This window comes from Trichomycterus rosablanca, chromosome 8 (assembly GCF_030014385.1).
Source record: "Trichomycterus rosablanca isolate fTriRos1 chromosome 8, fTriRos1.hap1, whole genome shotgun sequence".
NCBI classification, from domain to species: Eukaryota; Metazoa; Chordata; class Actinopteri; order Siluriformes; family Trichomycteridae; genus Trichomycterus; species Trichomycterus rosablanca.
The window spans coordinates 17,577,850-17,593,884 of record NC_085995.1 but is presented as its reverse complement, the minus strand read 5'-3'; the positions used below and the strand labels follow the sequence as shown (position 1 = coordinate 17,593,884).

The 16,035-nt window shown below is 37.0% G+C and overlaps 1 protein-coding gene and 3 long non-coding RNA genes across 8 annotated transcripts in view; 3 read left to right on the top strand and 1 right to left on the bottom strand.

The window, feature by feature from the left end:
* Nucleotides 1–16,035, bottom strand: part of diaph2 (diaphanous-related formin 2) — a 496,954-nt gene that overhangs the window by 297,389 nt on the left and 183,530 nt on the right. The window lies entirely within an intron of this gene.
* LOC134319386 (uncharacterized) lies at nucleotides 2,356–4,063 on the top strand. 2 transcript variants are annotated; one of them, XR_010013500.1, is made up of 4 exons: nucleotides 2,356–2,534; nucleotides 2,905–2,948; nucleotides 3,244–3,287; nucleotides 3,461–4,063. It is a non-coding gene; the product is annotated as an uncharacterized LOC134319386 (long non-coding RNA). The 2 variants fall into 2 exon arrangements; XR_010013499.1 differs by lacking the exon at nucleotides 2,356–2,534 and having other exon boundaries at nucleotides 2,868–2,948.
* Nucleotides 7,852–10,113, top strand: LOC134319388 (uncharacterized). The gene is made up of 3 exons (XR_010013502.1): nucleotides 7,852–8,099; nucleotides 9,415–9,511; nucleotides 9,695–10,113. It is a non-coding gene; the product is annotated as an uncharacterized LOC134319388 (long non-coding RNA).
* Nucleotides 11,305–14,144, top strand: LOC134319387 (uncharacterized). The gene is made up of 3 exons (XR_010013501.1): nucleotides 11,305–11,373; nucleotides 13,084–13,337; nucleotides 13,662–14,144. It is a non-coding gene; the product is annotated as an uncharacterized LOC134319387 (long non-coding RNA).

Below are 16,035 nucleotides of genomic sequence, written 5' to 3'. Positions count from 1 at the left end.
GTTCTGATGAAAAATCTATGCAGGGGTCCAGTCTGTATGAGTGGTGACAATGTAGATCCCTCAGCAGAATAGTACTCTGACTGACTACTCTGACAGCAATGACTATCACTTCAGCATGTCACACAACCTACAATTAACTGTGCATTGTTATGGATGTCAATGACAATCCACTGTGAACATGAACAAATATTACAGACAATCTGAAGACAATTCCTGAAGATAATGTGAGTGTGATCAAAGCTCAGAAGTCCTACAATTAATGAGTGAGGGGTAAAATACATTTGAGAGATGTGATTGTGTGTGTATGCAAGCCAATATTTGGTGGGGGTGTTAAAACTTTTGATTAGACAAGTGTTTGGGAGTGCAAGCACTCAGTTGGTGGGCGTGTGAATACTTTTGCTCAGACACATGGGAGTGTGTGTGTGTGCAAGAACACAGTTGGTGGGGGTTTGAAAACTTTCGAACAGACAGCCGTTTGTGTGTGGTTGCTAAGGCATGTTAGGTGGTTGCTAGGGTGTAATGTGATTTTGTGTGTGTGTGTGTCTGCAAGTGTGTATTTAGTGGGGATGTTAAAATGTTCTAAAATGCTCTGACAGGTGTTCATGTGTGCAAGCACTTAGTTGGTGGGTGTGTGAATACTTTTGCTTAGATAGGTGACTGTATGTTTGTGTTGCTAGGGTGCTGTGGGTGGTTGCTATGTTGTTCTAGGTGGTTGCCAGAGTGAATGCAAGTATGTGCTTTTGTGTGTGTGTGCCTGCAAGCACATATTTGGTGGGAGTGTAAATACTTTGGCTCAGGCAGGTATATTTTAGTGGGTTGCTAGGATGAATGAAAGAGTGAATGAAATAAAAAGGAATAAAAGAGGGATGAATAAATGGAGAAATGAAGGAACGCAGTCAGTATGTTTGTAGATTAGAGCTTAATGACCTGCACTGAAGATGTAGAAGAATTTTGGTGGCTGTTGGGTAAAGGAAAGATATTGTTTTCAACAAAGGCAAAAATAAATAGGAGGGAAATGGAGGAATAAAGAATAAAGGGGGGAAAAAAGAAAAATGAGTGGGGGTCAAAATGACTGCCCTGAGTATATCCAGAAGTACAGTAGCTCGATGTGCCTTTAAAAAAATAAATGGTACACTGTAAAAAATAAACATTTTTTTACAGGTTTTCCCAGTACATTTTTACAGTTTTTCCCTGTATTTATAAGACAGAATTTTTTTGTAAAATTACAAGAATAAACTGTATATTGAAAAGTGTCATGTGATTTACCATAAAAAATCTGTATAAATGAAATACATAAAAAAATCTGTTTTTTAACAGTTTTTAGATGACACTTTTAACAAAACTAACTGTAAAAATAAAGTAATCTTCATTGACAAAAATAGCAGAATCTTCTGTAATTTTCAAAAAAAAACCTTTTGTTATACCGATATATCACTGTCAAATAAATAAAAATACTGTTAATAATGCATTTAAAAATGTACAATTGCAAAAAAAAAATGTGAGCAAAGAAATAAATATTTTGTAATTTAGCATTTCTTAACCACTACTTTATATACATAAACTGGAAAAACAAAGGTATTGCCTACCTTATTAGACAGGCAACAATACAATTTAAACAGATTTTAACTTTTACTTTATTTATGCATTTGTATTAATTTAAAGATTGAATTGTTAAATAAGTGCATTTATACAAACTGTGTAAAACCATAGTCAAATTTAAAATGTTATTAACTGTGATTTATTCTCACATTTATAATATTTAAATCAAGCATAATTTACCCATCCCCACATTCCCCAATTCACAGAAAAATGTATTACAGTCCATCTGTGCAACATGTTGGGTGCACATTCCAACCAGAGCACCACAGATATAAAATGATGCTCTAACCTACCAGTTACACACTTTTGAGTGCCTGTTGGTTTTGCATAAAGAATATATGCTGGTGTGACACAAATCAATTACATTTTAGATTTAAACATGACTGCATTGTGTTTATTAGTTAACTTAACTTAGTTGCTTTATTTCCCTGGAACTACTTAATGCAATAAGTTTATCAGGTGAAACCGGATATGACGCACCGGGGATTACGCAATACATCGGTGAAGGCACATTGTGTTTCAATGTCAGGTAATGTGAAGCTTTACAAAATCTTTTTCCATATGTCTAATTGCATGCTAATCATGATGTGTATCTTATTAAATTGTTTAATATAGCTCTTTAGTTGAATAATATTCAAGTTTTATTGCTGTGCATGCTTTATTTGTTTAAAAATGCTAATGCTAATTCGCGCGTGCTAATGCTAACGGCGGACCTGCTTATAGTGATTTATTTATTAACATCTTTCCAGGGTTTCTCTGAATCATATTAAAGTCTTGAGGCAGATTTTAATAGATTGCCGTTGGCTGACTGTATATTAAGTCCGGTTGCGCTGTGTGTGATAACGTTGCACTGCCGTGGTGCTAGCTAGTGCTAAGCTAGTCAAGTTCAACAGCCAGTATTCTCAACTTGTGGCAGTAAGATTCTTTCCCGTAAGGTAAAAATGGCTTAAATTACTTAATGCAGAAATATATTAGAAGAAGGTAGAAAATAAAAGATGTGTAATATTTGCATTAAAAAACATGGACACACAACCTAGCTAGCTAGCTAAGATGTGAGCAGGCAGCTCGAGCCTGAGGGGAACTTCATGCTTTATGTTTGGCGCTCACGTTATGCACAAACTTAAAAACAAAGTGATTCTGTAACGTTAGTATATCATTACAAACCTGAGTTTTGTGACTGTTATCCTGGAAAGCGCACACATGTAAACAGTATTGGATAATCAGTTAATTTGTAATGTTACTATAGAAATAATATTTTAGTTATTTACAATTAAATAACTGATGTCTTGTATCTTCTGTTTACAGATGGTTGGAAATGTGTATTTGCAGTTGGACTGACCTTTTTACTGGTAATTTTTTTTCTACATTTTATGCTAAATTGAAGAATATTGAGCTACTTTTGACTGAACACTGAGTTAAGTTTAGATTAAGTGAAGAAGAAAAAATGTGGAAATTCTTATTATTTATTCTGTTTGGTTCTTTTACTTACTTTTTAGTTTTATGTATTTTATGTCTATTTTCTTATTTAAGCTGGTAATTTCTTTATAAATATTTGTCTTGCTGATTTTGATTTCCTTTAGTTTTCTTTAGTAATTTTTTATTTATATATCATTTTAATAGTATCCAATTTCATCTACAATTTAGGATTCCTCCAATCACGCAATACCATCAGCGCTAGGAGGGTGAAGGTAAGCACAAGTTTCCTCTGAGTTGTTACAGCAACAACCCCATCTTTTTGGGCCAATGTACGTCTGAGTTAAAATATAGGTTGAAGCGAGATGTCAGATATGTTAAGTCCTAAATGGAAATTTGTGTACTGTTAAGTTTAAGAAAGTGATTTTCCCCCTCTGTTCCATTGTAGGATGGTGATATGGCTGCAACTGAACGGGTGATCGGGAGACTGTTCTTGGGATCTATGTGACTAGAGTTGAGGGAGCTGAAGCCATGGACCCCCTTGCCAATACTGGAGTGGTATTAGACGGTGGTGTGGTTCTAGAAGACCTGGGCAGTGTGTTCCTTGCCTTTGCAGTTCGGGCTGATTTATGCCTTATATATTTATAACCTTATGATTTAGAACTTGAGTTACCCTCCTACATTCAGATACACTTTTGATGTACTCCAAAAACTGTTTCTGGAACTAGATGCTAACAAACTGTCTCATAAAGCTCAATTACTAAATATAAAGCTATTCAGTGAGATGTGGTCCATACTGAGTATTACACTTGTGATGTACTGTTTATCGAATTCCACTGTGGTTGCACTTTCTGAAAACTTTAATGTTGGCACTGACTTTTGTACATAATTCAGATTTGTTCAGAAGTGTTTCATGCCCATGTTTTGCAGACATTTCACTTAACTGTGTGCTGCTTTGTTAAACATTTTCCATTTAAATGAATTTTGATTGCACTTATTGTATGCTGTATTGTGTTAGACATCTGATTTTTACACTGATCAGCCATAACATTAAAACCTCCTTGTTTCTACACTTACTGTTTTTGTGTGAAAATTATTTGGGTCAAAAATAGCTGAACTGTGGTGGATTTTGATCCATTTTGAAGCTGAAATTAACAAAAGCTATTTATATACTGCATTTATAAAGTTCTATATATGTTCTAAAGTTCTATGTAACACGTAACAGCTGCAAAATTTCACAGTAAGTATTATGCAGACAAATCTTAACCTACTTAAAATTTTTGTATTTTGTATATTTTTTTAAATGAAGAATAACAATTTAAAAATACAGTTAACTTATGTTTTAGAGAAAGAAAATGCTTTTATTTTGACAGTTTATTAATGTATTTAGATAATAAAAAAAAAGACAATTTAACAGATATTTTTTGCAATACCTCTGACAGTTAATTTAAAATTGGGCTTTTGCTAAGTAAAATTACATGGTTTTTTTTTGTTTTATATGCAAATATTTTGTGAAAACAGTAGTAATTATCTGTACTTAAACTTTTGTTTATCATTTATAAAGATAATTATTCTGTTTTTTTAGAGGTGTATGACACTGTTCTAACAATTAATATATGTTGAAAGTAGAAGATTTCATGAAATTATAGGACAATTTCCTGTAAAATTACAGTGATAGATGTTAATTATGGTAAATATAATTACCGTTTTTTTACAGTTTATCTCTTAAATTTTACAGTTTTTTCCTGTTTTTTTGCAGACATTCTGGCGCCCCTGCTGCCAGAAAAATACCGTTTTTTTACGCTTTTTTTTTTTTTTTACAGTGTAGTGAATAAGACAAAAAGGGGATAAAAACGGCTGTGGCGAGTGAATAATTAAGTGAATCCAAAAGCTGTATACAAGTCATGTTGTTATCAACAGGAGGGACATTTAGAGTTGGAATGGTGTCAATAGCTCTAAAATTGCTTAAAAATGGGCTGAAAAATTATAACTAGAAACGTGCATTTCCTGAAAAAGTGAGTGTGATTGCAGCTCAGCTGTGATAGAGTTTGTGAGGAAGGGGTTAAATACCTTGATGTGATGTGTGCATGTCAGCATGTAGTTGCGCGGGAATGTGTATACTTTTGCTCAGATGATTGGGTGTGTGTGCAAGCCCACATTTGATGGGGTATATCTTGAAAAAGCTGAACAAAAAACGAGTAGACTAATAATAATAATAATAATAATAATAATCAGTTTAATCAGAATATTAAACACTAATCAGTTTCAGTGTTAATTTCGTTGACGAATGATTTTCGTCATAGTTTTCGTCAACGAACCTTTTTTTCATGACGAAAACGAGACGATAACTAAATAAAAACTACATAAAAGGATAAAAACTAGAGATGCATGAGTACCGATACTAGTATCGGGTATTAGCCCGATACCGCGCTCATTAACTCGTACTCGTACTCGCAAACGAGGCTCCGATACTAAACATCTGATACCTTGTGCCTAGTGCACGTTGCTGCGTTAACGCAGGAGTTTTCAACCTGTGGGGCGCGAGTACTTGTCTGGGGGGGGCGCGAGTGCCTGACCAGGAGGGGGGGGGGCATTACGAGATTTTTTACTTCTAAAACTAAAGCAATTAATATTTCACCCACGGGAGACATATTGAATTATTCTCACTGACCACGCTCACACGCACATTTAATGTTATTTAGTTCCGTTTGACAAAAAAAACCCTTCAAAATAGAGCTAACAGCGAAGATAACCGGTTACAAAAGCAGCGACCGCTGTTATAGGACGTGTTTGTGTTCAATACTCTGTTCACAGTGTCGATACAAGTGATTCAGGAGTCGACTCATTTTAAGCACAGCGTAAGTTTCTTTTCTCAGTCAATTCTCCGTTTTTACTGTTATAATGAATGTTGCGGTTGTAAATAAACACCAAATACTACAGAACATTTTGTGTGACTCGCTTACCTTATAAAGCTCAGGCTTAATTATACTGGTTTTTACCACAGAGCGGGAGCCGACTCAGAGTCGTTTACGATTTACCGAAGTGAACCACGAATGGATGTGCTGATAGAATCGGCTCAGATGGGATCGGACTGTATTATCCTTTTAAAGTAAATATTTCAATCAGCAGAATCGCATCGCATGTATGATGTGCACAGCGTTAATTACGTGCGTTTATTAATGAACGTTTACGTTAGCTTGTCAGAAGCTTTCTCAATGATGTCTGTTCCACTGCACTATTTTACACTAAAAACTACACTATTCCATAATGATCCAGATTGCATCATTCTAAATAGGTATCGGTATCGGCGAGTGCAAAAATACATGTACTCGGTTGGGAAAAAATGGTATCGATGCATCCCTAATAAAAACTATGACTAAATGAATCGACACTATCGTCAACGAATAAAAACGAGACGAAAATGTTTGTCAGGGACGACATCCAATAACTGATTTAGTTTTGTGGAAGGTAGGGACCAGAGCCGTAGATAGAGAGAGTTGCGACACTCCTTGATCTCGCCGCTACGCGGTCACGTGGTTCATGTAACCCTCAATAGTTCCAAACAAACCCGGCGCTGTCATGTTCTCAAATGGGACAGGCAGCAGTAAATGAAATATTAAACGGCAAATAATAAACATTTGTACAATTTCTGGGTATTTTCAACTGCGTTTACATTTACTGCATCTGCTTTAATGTCAATTTGGTATATAAAGTGGAAGATTGATGTTTATAATGACTTGTTAATAGGTCGTTCTTGTTAACACACAGTACATTATATTAGCATACATTACATAATGCGATATCCTTAAGTAGTAGAGACAATATACAGTATAGACATTAAAGTTTTTTATGTTTTGATTTTTGCATAAACTAATCTCCCTTCACTTTCCTGAGGATTCATAATAATAATCATTTTTGCTAAACACTAAGTCATGTGCTGGATTCATAAGGTTTACCTGCACTGAATGAACAGATTGATAAACACATTACCGTACCAAAAACATTATAGTGCAGGTACATGAAAAAGCATTCATTCATCTCTTATTTCATGAGTGATTAATAATTGATTCCTACATGTAATACATTAATGAATTCATTATGAATATGCACTAGTTCATTTTGTCTAATGTAAGTGGTGGACAAGGTAGACAAACCATGTAGTTGAGTTAAAGTAGAGATATCCAAGGTAACATATTACTCCAGTAAAAGTAGTAGTAAAAGTAAAAATACTCTTTACCTCCACTAAAGTACTAAACTAAATTTACCTTCAAATGTACTTAAGTATGAAAGTAAAAGTATAATGATTTATTGTGGTTCTAATGTTTTATGATCATTTCTGTAACAAGACTCTTGATTAATCAACTCATTTTAGGTGAAAAGACTCGTGTGTCATTAATTAAGCTTAACTGACTAAGCTAAATTGGGTTATACCTATTAATTAAGATAAACATGTAACATTTAGTGCTGAGCAAATGCTAAACAATAACAGTATTAAGTATATTAATGACATTAAATTCATAATTTTTTTAAAACAAAGCAACATACAGCTAAAAATGTTTGATAAGTAGTGGAAATGAATGGGGCTCTATGGGTTGTTTGGAACTATACAGAGCTCCACAACCCGGAAGCTGGGCAGAAAAAATGTCCCGCCCCCTTTCCAACGGTTCCCTATGGGAGTGTCGCCACTCTGTTCTCTCTACCGCTCTGGTAGGGACAAGTTAGAAAGAGATCCAATCAGAACTACTTTAGCGTATGTTTAGGGGCGGGACAAGCCGGGTAGCCATCCAATCAGTACTAATCTCTTTTGCAGTACCGCGGTAAGAGCACACTCGCACAAATTTGATCTAAACCCGGGAAGACCAGACTAGCCTGTGAACTGTCGTTACTCATGGAACTAGGTTAACTCCACAATGTCAACAGGGAGAAAGAGGAGAGCCGATATATGGACACATTTCTCATTTGATGTCGTGAAAAACAAGACGATGTGTAAACCATGTGGGGCGATCTAGGGTAAAAACACAACAAACCTGAAACATCTGGCACTGCTGGCAGTATAATGGCAACATAATATCACAGCTGCTTTTACGGTACCCAGTTTTATAAAGAATGTAATATACAATTTGTTATAAACAATGCATATACTTTTCAGGCAGAGCAGGCCTACTGGTCATTAATCTTTTGTTATTGTTATGCTCAATAAGCAGGTCAGTTAAATAAAGATGTTTGAATTAAGTTAAATCTGTTTTTGTGTTTTGCACATTCAAACATTAATAATATTCCATAACTGGTTAAAAATGTTTCATTTTGTGTAAGTGTATATAATGACTTAAATAATTTAAGGGAACTGATGAAAAAGCATTTACATTTTACACCCTTTATATGTATTTTAGGGCGGCACGGTGGCTAAGTGGGTAGCACTGTCACCTCACAGCAAGAGGGTCCTGGGTTCGAACCCCAGGTGGGGCGGTCCGGGTCCTTTCTGTGTGGAGTTTGCATGTTCTCCCCATGTCAGCGTGAGTTTCCTCCGGGAGCTCCGGTTTCCTCCCACAGTCCAAAGACGTGTAAGTGAGGTGAATTGAAGATACTAAATTTGTCCATGACTGTGTTCGATATAACCTTGAGAATCGAATAAACTTGTGTAATGAATAACTACCGTTCCTGTCATGAATGTAACCACAGTGTAAAAACATGACGTTAAAATCCAACAAACAAACAAACAAATATGTATTTTAGTCGACTGAATCGACTGTAGATTTAGTCGACTATATTCTTATGATAATTAGTCGACTAAAACTAGACAAAAACTAAAACAATTCAGATGACTAAATTATGACTAAAACTAAATTACATTTTAGTCAAAAGACTATGACTAAAACTAAATCAAAATTTGCTGTCAAAATTAACACTGATCAGTTTTATCCTTGTCTAAAATATGAGAAAAAATATTAGTCCAATTTTATCTGCCTTTTTTGCACACGTTTGTTTGGGTTTGTTTATTTATTTTCCTCATAACTGTTCGTCATATCTGGTTCCATTTAAAGAAGCAATCCTGCAAAAACTGTCTCCCTATATATGCCTGAACTCATGAGTTTTTAGACAAGGAGGTATTATTTGTTAGTCAGAGCCTCACCATAGCTTAAGATCTGTTTGTCATGGGGCCAGTCTCCTGCATCTGAATGTCCAGCTAAGGCCCTCAGTCTGCATTGTTGAACATAAAAGGCACAAGCCTGGCTTTATCTGGGAGGGGAGAGCGTTGGTGGTCCATGGTTGGAAGCAGCATTGTCAATAAGATTTACCTAGGGCTAAATAACATACAGTGAGAGAAAGTATTTGGAAATGGTAAATGTTGTGTTCATATATTATTAACTGTCTTCATTTACACCTGTGTCTCATTTTTTGCAGAAAGAATGGGGCAAAATAACACCTGGAACACTTCATTGATTGGTGTCCTCAGTGCTAAAACTCTTTTAAGTGTTGTGAAATGGAATGGCAACAAGTGGTAAATTCTTTATCGTTCTAACTTTTGTTGGAATGTATTAAAGAAATACATGTATATTAGCAAATATTGGGGTTGTAAATTGCTGAGAATATAATAAAATACATTCATATACTAAAAATATTCACCTGTGACTTAATGTTCTGATTCAAATTTCTCTCTCTCTCTCTCTCTCTCTGGCTTTAGCCATGAGGCAGGTGGGCAGACAGGGCCTTGGGACAACCCTGGGGGTAAAAGCACAGTTTCCTAAACTTGACAACCTAAACTTGAGGTTCACTGCAATCATCTTTCAGTGCAGAAATCCAGCTTTTTTCCTCCAAGTAAACAATACATCAGGCGGTGCATAAATGAGTGACACATTCATGAAGTGGGGGAGGGCTGTCGGCTGGGCACTCAGAGGCCATCTGCCCAGCCACGCTGGTCTGTCATAACAGCACTGATGGGGTTGAAGAAAGAGAGAAAATAGAGGGAAATTTTCTATTTACACTCTTACACACACACACACACACATACAATTTTCTTGTTTTACCTCCATGTCAACACCTTGAATGCTTTGTTCCTCTAACCATTCCTTAACATTTTTGGCAGGGTGCATTGTATTTCTGAAAGAGACCACTGTCATTAAAGTATACTGTTGCCATGAAGGGGTAAACCGTGTCTGCAACAATGTTTAGGTAGATGGTGCTTGTAGAAGTAACATCCACATGAATTCCAGGACCCAAAATTTCCCAGAGCACCACACTGCCTCTGCCAGCTTGCCTTCTTCCCATGGCAGATTGTTGTGCATTCTCTTGCCAGGTAGGCAATGCACAACACACACACACGAACCCCTTGCCATCTACATGATGGAAAAAAATGTGATTTATCAGACAAGGCCACCTTCTTCCACCGCTCCATGGTCCAGTACAAAACCAGCATTACTATTTCTGCAGTTTGTGCTACAGAGCTTGAGGGTTCTAGGTCATAAAAACTTCAAGGATGGTTGCTGTCGTTCTGCCTCTCGTCCGAGCACTTAGGTTTGATGACGGTGGGGGAGGTGGGCGCTGGTGTTCTGTGAAAGCCATTATGACCGTGTTACATGCTAGCTCTCCCTTTTAGTTATGCTGTATTAAAACAGGGGTTTTTGGTCTGTCTGTCCTAAATTCTGTAAAGTTGCTCTGAGACAATGGCTGTGTCTGAAATTGCATACTTCCATACTGAACAGTATGCAAAAGCAGTAAGCGAGAGCAGGTAGTGTGTCCAAATAAGAGTATTCATTAAACAGTACACGAAAAATACCCCGATGACCTATTGCATATTTTTGAGTATGCAAACACAGCACACTGCGGTCCGATAATCTATCCCATAATTCAATAGCATAAGAAGAAAGATGGCGGAAAGCAGAAAATCTGAGTAAGACAAAAATTAATGTTATGATTATGTACAACCCTGAATAACGTTATGAGTAGCTTTGTGGAGAATGACAGAATGAATTTTTAAACTGGTACAACTGTGGCAGTGTGATGTCATACATCACGTGACGTTGGTAAGATGGTGGACGCAGTATGTACAAGGTTGCAGCATACTGCACACTTGCGTACTAAAAGAGCTTACTGTTTTACCAGCCAAGCAGTGCACACTGCCTCAAATTTAGTATGCACTGTTTAAGTATGTGATTTCTGACGCAGCCCACGTCTGTTGTAAAAAGCGCTACACAAATAAATTTGACTTGACTTGACTTGACTGAGAGAGACCCTTGTCAATGTTGGTCAGATTGTAAGATAATAAGACTTACTACTTTTTTTTTCTTCTAACAAATCAACTTTAAGAGCTGACTGTTGCCTAATAAACCCCACCCTCTGACAGATGCCATTGTAACAAAATAGGTAATGTCATTCATTTAATGTCAGTTGTTTTGTTATTAGTAATAATTTGAGATAATATGCTTGTAGTGAAAATGTCCAGCTATGTGGTGTTAGTGTTTATATATGTACAGTGGGACCAAAAAGTATTTAGTCAGCCACTGATTGTGCAAGTTCTCCTACTTAGATAGATGAGAGAGGTCTGTAATTTTCATCATAGGTACACTTCAACTATGAGAGACAAAATGAGAAAAAAAAATCCAGGAAATCACATTGTAGGATTTTTAAAGAATTTATTTGTAAATTATGGTGGAAAATAAGTATTTGGTCAATAACAAAAGTTCAACTCAATACTTTGTAACATAACCTATGTTGGCAATGACAGAGGTCAAACATAAGTATTTGGTCAATACTTATGTAAGTCTTCACCAGGTTTGCACACACTGTAGCTGGTATTTTGGCCCATTCCTCCATGCAGATCTCCTCTAGAGCAGTGATGTTTTGGGGCTGTCGCTGGGCAACATGGACTTTCAACTCCCTCCACAAATTTTCTATGGGGTTGAGGTCTGGAGACTGGCTAGGCCACTCCAGGACCTTGAAATGCTTTTTATGGAGCCACTCCTTCGTTGCCCGAGCGGTGTGTTTGGGATCATTGTCATGCTGGAAGACCCAGCCACGTTCCATCTTCAATGCTCTCACTGATGGAAGGAGGTTTTGACTTCAAATCTCACGATACATGGCCCCGTTCATTCTTCCCTTAACACAGATCAGTCGTCCTGTCCCCTTTGCAGAAAAACAGCCCCAAAGCATGATGTTTCCACCCCCATGCTTCACAGTAGGTATGGTGTTCTTGGGATGCAACTCAGCATTCTTCTTCCTCCAAACACGACGAGTTGAGTTTTTACCAAAAAGTTCCATTTTGGTTTCATCTGACCACATGATATTCTCTCAATCCTCTTCTGGATCATCCATATGCTCTCTGGCAAACTTCAGACGGGCCTGGACATGTACTGGCTTAAGCAGGGGGACACGCCTGGCACTGCAGGATTTGAGTCCCTCTCGGCGTAGTGTGTTACTGATGGTAGCCTTTGTTACTTTGGTCCCAGCTCTCTGCAGGTCATTCATCAGGTCCCTCCGTGTAGTTCTGGGATTTTTGCTCACCGTTCTCATGATCATTTTGACCCCACGGGATGAGATCTTGCGTGGGGCCCCAGATCGAGGGAGATTATCAATGGTCTTGTATGTCTTCCATTTTCTTACAATTGCTCCCACAGTTGATTTATTCACACCAATCTGCTTGCCAGCCTGGTGCAGGTCTACAATTTTCTTCCTGGTGTCCTTCGACAGCTCTTTGGTCTTGGCCATGGTTGAGTTTGGAGTCTGACTGACTGAGGCTGTGGACAGGTGTCTTTTATACAGATAACGAGGTCAAACAGGTGCCATTAATACAGGTAACGAGTGGAGGACAGAAGAGCTTCTTAAAGAAGAAGTTACAGGTCTGTGAGAGCCAGAAATCTTGCTTGTGATACAATGTGATTTCCTGGATTTTTTTTTCTCATTTTGTCTTATAGTTGAAGTGTACCTATGATGAAAATTATAGACCTCTCTCATCTTTCTAAATAGGAGAACTTGCACAATCAGTGGCTGACTAAATACTTTTTGGCCCCACTGTATTATATATAATGTAGTATTATTTGGTTTATACTTATGCAACTTCATTATTTTTTATGGCAGGAAATTATGTCATGAGAAAGAGATGAAGGCTGCTCTGCTTTATTCCACCCTGACAGCTAAAGTAAACTTTAGAATGACCTGCAATGCAGAGATGATTGCAATGCACCAGCACCTCAACTCTATACAGCAAAAAAAAATCCAGGATGCCAAGACTTCTGCAACAGCACCTTGTCAGGAAGTGTTGCGTAAGATAAAAAAAGAAAAGAGAATCAGGGAAAAGAAGATTCAAGTACTTCTTGAGGAACAAATTAAAAGTAAGCAGAGTGGTCTTTTTCAAAAGGCTTTTTACTTTGACCTCACTTCATGTTAAATTCAATTACAGCACTTTTCTCGAAAGAGGATATTCAAAGCAGCATCGCCTATGAGATAGCAGCAAACACATCTGAGGGAGCTATTTCAAAAACAGGCTCTTTAATATAATGCCTCAAAACCTAGGCACAAACAGCAGCGTTCTGTCACTGTACATCAGTGCCTGCCGCTTCCTTTTTTTTTTTCTTAGGGGTAAATTACCTTGCACTCATGAACTGCGCATTTTGGTGCAGTGAAAACACAACTGTACTTATGTCTTTTATATACAGAATCAGTCAGTGAAGTGGAGCCTTTATGGCAGCAGGGAGTCAAAACATTCCGATGATTCCGATGAGGCCCTGAGCTCCTTAGCAGTAATTGGTGGTAGATCAGAGCACAAGCACAAGGGAGGAGGACTCAGCCCGTCTCAGAAGAAAAAAAAAAACATCTCGTCTATATGATACTGCTGTGAAATGTTTTCTTAATAGATTGATTGACAGCTACCAATGGAATGTTTCCTGTAATATGGGACTTCAGCCGAAAACAGGCCTCCTGCTGGCAGCTGGACCTGCTGCTGCTGAGGTACCTGATGTTCTCACAGCTGTCACTTACAGCAATAAACTAAAACAGAGGGTTAGCATTAGCCTGCTTGTTTTGGAGAGCTTGTTTTAGCTAGACCTACCACAGAGATATTTACCTATTCAGGAACATTTGGATTTAAAAATGCATAATTTAATTTGTAAATGAATAAATCTTAATGGGATGGCTGGAAACAGGGTTAAAAGTTAACTTTTTTTGTTTGTTTGTTTTTCAACATTAGTCACTAAATTACTGTTGCTTGTTTAATATTCTACACCTTTTTTTTCCAAGTTTAGTTATGTCCACATTTCATTTTTGTAACTAACACCGTTACAGCTAATAAGCCTACAGCTGGAGGGTAGGGTCAGTGTGGCCACTGCAACAGGCCAGGCTTTTGGTGCATCCAGCGCTTTGGGATCAATTTAGAAGGCAGTGTAATTGCCTTGAAAGCACTGTAGCATTATTACAGGCAAGTCAGAGATGGCATTTACAGGAAGGAAAGGGCAACACTAACAGATTCTGTGTTGGAGTAAAGGTTATTTTTAATCACCAATGAAAAATCACTGCCTTGCTTATTCTTTTAGCATACTCGAATTCTTCCTTAGGCAATCTCACAACCAACCTTCACGCTCACAAGCAGAGGAAAAAGCCTACTATCTGGAACTTCATTAATTATAAATTATTATGTTTGTGGCAGACAGGAAGGCATGGCCTTTGATCTTTGTGTTGTGCAGCGTGGATTGCATGTACAGCAATTAGATCAGCACTGCCTATGAATATCCAACAGCAAGCAGATTTAGTAGTTGTGGACATGAACCAAATGGCCAGGAGCATCACATGGTGGAAACACTGGAGGTAGTGAGTTATTTACTGTAAATTTTACATCTATGTGGATGGGACCTGGAGCACAACATTTTAGCAACTACTTTTATTTCTTAATTATGTGAACATGCTTCATTTCTTAATCAAAACTTTAAAAAGCTGGTTACCCAAACTCACCTATAATACATTTTATACTTATATGCAAAGTTAAGTGGAAATTTAAATATATGACATATTAAATTGAACAGCAGAAACAAAAAGTATAACCACTCCTGTTAAAGGATTTTATGATGTAAACAATCAGAAAAGATAAATCATTTTAGATTTATTTCCACATTTAATGTGACCTATAATATGTGTAAACAAACTGAAATTGTTTACTGTGGAGAAAAATACTGGTTGCATAAGTGTGCACACTCTCTTATAATTGGAGATGCAGCTGGGTTTAGAATTAACCAATCACATTCAACCTCATGTTAAACAGTAGTCAGTGACACCTGCCATACAGAAGTGACTCTGATTAACCCAATGTAAAGTTTAGCTCTTCTAGTAGGACTTCTCTGACATTTGTTTAGCTGCATCTTACAGCAAAAGCCAATGTCTGCAAATATCTTACAAAGTTTTGAAGGAATCTCATTGTTGTAAGGTATCAGTCAGGAAAAGTGTACAAATTAATTCCAAAGCATTGCATGTACCATGGAGCATAGTGAAGAGTTTTTAGCATAGCTCCATAAACCCAAACCTGCTTTGTGGCGAGTTTAGTCTGGTGGAGTTTTGGTGTGGGGAATGTTTTCCAGGCATATACTGTGCATTTTTATTAATTCATCTTTTTTTAATGCCACAGCCGCTGAGCATTGTTGCTGATGTGTATCCCTTGAAGACTCCAATTTACCCATCTTTTAAGCACAAGTCCTCTTAAAACTATTTATATATGTTGCATTCACCCAGATTACACATACTGTAATTAATCTTCATTATTTTGCATTATTTTCACTAAAATGGCAAAAGCCTTTTAACAATGTACAAAATTATATAATATAATTTTAAAAAAAGTTGCAAGGAAGAAGCCCTTACTCTGGAGGAGTGTTTGCTTACAATTTACACAATGTCATTCGAGAGATTTGTGGTCTGATGAGAATAAATTGGAGAATAATTTGTCCTACACTGTAAGCAGTATATGTGTGGTGAATATCTAGAAAAGCAAAACAGTTAGGTAACCTTATTTCTTCAATAGAATCTTCAGAAAAAAACCAACAAACACCA